Raw genomic sequence first — 3,585 nt, forward strand, 5'->3', positions numbered from 1 at the left:
CCCTGTGACACATAACAGTTTCACAGGGGCTTTTAGACGAGTGAGCTAACGTTTGTACTTACAGAAAGGTAGCTATAGAGTTTGTATTGTTAGTTTTAATCCGACTGTACATTACTTTGAAAGGCTGACGCCTCGTTTCCACATGTGTACATTCTCGTATGCGATCCAACCGTCTCCGACCGAAAGTCCATTCATTCCTATGTGATTCTCCGTAATGTCTGTTTTTCCTCCGAGACTCCTGCCCTCAGTAAAATTTCTGTCCAGCATGTACGTAATATACGTTCACATTTTTTTAAATTCGCCGTCGTTTTACGGAGATACCGTATGAAAGTTTTGCTAGCTCGCTCGCTTTGTCAGTTTGAAAGACAAATTGTGAGTATTTCTATTTTCGGATCCTCTATACTTCATCATTTTGATATGAAATGGTTATAATGGTTATAGATCAGTTTGATCTATCATATGTTTTGCATAAATAACAGTCAGATATCTGTTTGATCATTCGTTTGTATGAGTTTAATATAAAATAGTCTGATTTGATTGTATTATTTGTATAGGCCTAATTTATGGCTATGGGTACCCCTAATTATATAATTATAGTCCACTGCTGTGATTTCCCTAAATTTTAGCGCTCATTTTTATTTTTGTTAAATAGACTTTGCGATGACACCAACACTAGTGAGAGTGCTTGCCATCACGTATCTGTATTGGCGCAATCGCCAGAGATGGCAGAGACGCAGGGCATCCTGCTGGACAAGGCAGTTTTTGGCCAAGGGCTTGGAGTTTGGCGCTTATCACCGGCTGGTCCAGGAGCTGCGACTCGGGGATGGAGATGCTTTTAAGAACTTCTTCCGACTGCCCAAGCTGCTGTTCCGATTCTGTTCTGTCCGTCGTGGGTCCAAAAATCGCTCGGCAGGATACCACCTACCGCCAGGCGATCTCCCCTGCGGAGCGCCTGGCAATCTGTTTGAGGTAAGCTTATTGATAGGACTATAATTTTGATTATTTTTTATTTTTCACAACAGATAATATGAACATGTTAGTCAAAATAAAAAGCTTGCATGTTTTATGTTCGAAATACTTTATATTATTTTATTAAAGAGATATAGGCCACACACACACACACACACACACACACACACACACACACACACACACACACACACACACACACACACACACACCAGTAATGCCATCAGATGTTGACTTTAGTATTTGGTGATATATATATATACAGAAAACAGCACAACTTACAGCTTGGTAAGAGCAAGATGTGTGTGGCATGTCTGAGCATTGATTACATTGTAATCAAAATCGCTGCAGCCTTTAATAGTAAATTACCTGATAACATTATTTTTGTCTTTCTGATTTTAGATACCTGGCAACAGTCCTTGGGGTACAGCTTTCGGGTTGGTGTTTCCACGATCTCACGCATCGTGCCAGAGGTCGCAAATGCCATCTGGGACGGCTTTGTGAGAACTCGCATGCAGATGCCAAAAGAGGAGGAATGGAGAGCCATCGCAGAGGAGTTCGAGAAGGAGTGGGACTTTCCCAACTGCATTGGTGCGATAGATGGGAAACACGTCACGATCCGGGCTCCACCCTGCTCAGGTTCCATGTACCACAATTATAAGGGGACCTTCTCGATTGTGTTGCTGGCAGTAGTGGATGCAAACTACTGTTTCAGGATGGTGGGCGTCGGTGGGAAAGGGAGTGATGGCGGTACCCTGAGAGCATCTGCCTTCGGAAAAGCCCTTCAAGCAGGCACACTCCACATCCCAGCTGACAGAAGCCTTCCTGGTGCTCCCGAGCTTGGTGAGATGCCACACGTGTTTGTGGAGGACGAGGCCTTCCCTCTGCAGAAGCACATCATGAGGCCCTAACCTGGAAACAACCTGACAAGGCAGAAGCTGTTGTTCAACTACCGTCTGTCTCGGGCTCGTCTGGTGGTCGAGTGTGCCTTTGGGATCCTTGCATCCAGGTTCCGCATGTACTACAGAGTGATGGGGCAAAATCCTGAGCATGTGGAAGCCTGTGTAAAGGCAACCTGCATCCTCCACAACCTGCTGAGGTCAACAGAGGCCACACCTCCATCAAGTGACGAAGCAGTCCCCTTGGAAGGAGGCAGGCGTCTTGGAACAAACAACTCCACCAAGGAAGTGATGCAGGAGAGGGAGTGGTTCATGACCTATTTCAACAGCGCTGCTGGCAAGGTTTCATGGCAGAATAATATAGTTTGATACCATCATCTTCATAAAAAAAAAAACCTTTTCAGGGCCACTCACATCAATAAAGAGCAAACTTTGCATACAGTCCCTAAAACCCATATGAATTTGTACAGTATACTTTTCTGAACACGCATCTTCACTGTGTTATGACTAAATATTTGCATAGGTTATGAAAGGATACTTTTTTCAGGCTGATAAAGTAAATTATTTGTTGTTTGTCATATAATCTTGTCAGATGATTTGTAACATTGTCTTATTTACTTTAAAGTGAAAGGAACCAAATCATAAACCATCTTTTTTATAAACAATCAAGTGATTTTATTTAATTAAAAAAAATAGAATTGTAACATTTTAAATTAAAAGAACAGGAGTCACCAGGTCACAGGAGTTTGTTCTGAAAAAGCCAAATGACAAAAAGACAGAACAGCCAGGTTATAGCGACAGGTCGATCAAGTCAGGGAAATATTTGCAATAACAATTAACAGGTATTGTAACCATTGCCCACTTACATTGAAACTCTGCCTCATACATCAGGCGATGTATCTGGAGCTTTAAGAGTGCCTTCTTGCTAAGCTCCAGCCGCCGCAGTGATGGCAGGAGGCTTAGCAGGAAATGGTGGTCCTCATCCACGACCGGAATAGTAGTGAGACTGGGGCCAGGTGTTCTCTCCAGGGCGAGCATCAGGTTTCGCTCAAAGGCTGAGTTGGGTGCCTCTGCCCTTCCAGCCCTCCTCTTCCTGCCCAGAGCAACAGCAGCACCTGCAGCCCGACCTGCATTCACTTGCACATTCACTCTCTCATTCGCCACACTCTCATTCGCCACACTCTCATTCGCCACACTCTCATTCACAAAGAATTTCATGCTGGAGTTGGTAGCTGCCAAGAAGGCCTCCAGTTCACTCTCATGCACACTCTCAATCTCACTCTCATCCACACCATTCTCACAACTCTCTGGCATGTTGCTTGTCGTCATCCTGGATGCCACGAAGGGGTCTATAAAGGCCATCAGTCCAGCATGGCACCAGGGCCTCCTGTTGCTGGCAGCGCTGCCACTGGCTGTTGTTTATGATGCCTCCCTCCTCTCCCTCACACATCGATCCCTCAGGTCGCGCCACCTTTTCTTACAGTCTTTTTCTGTGAGAGCACAAGGGAAATAGATATTAAGTTGTTGCCATTTCAAATAATAGCTAAATTTTCAGTTAACTCTACATTACAATAAACATTAATGATCCTATGATTTTATATTACTTCATTCTATTTATGCTTGGGCTAAAAGAAAACCTCTGTACTACAGTACAGTATACCACAGTATCAGGTTTGGGTATAGCAACATATTCCATATTATTGGGAAGACAATAAAA

At 43.8% G+C, this 3,585-nt stretch overlaps 1 pseudogene; it reads right to left on the bottom strand.

Moving 5' to 3' along the window:
• Positions 1–2,543: 2,543 nt before the first annotated feature.
• LOC132446825 (uncharacterized) lies at positions 2,544–3,557 on the bottom strand (annotated as a pseudogene).
• Between the last annotated feature and the right edge of the window lie 28 nt (positions 3,558–3,585).

This window comes from Gadus macrocephalus, chromosome 18 (genome assembly GCF_031168955.1).
Source record: "Gadus macrocephalus chromosome 18, ASM3116895v1".
In the NCBI taxonomy this organism is placed as follows: Eukaryota; Metazoa; Chordata; class Actinopteri; order Gadiformes; family Gadidae; genus Gadus; species Gadus macrocephalus.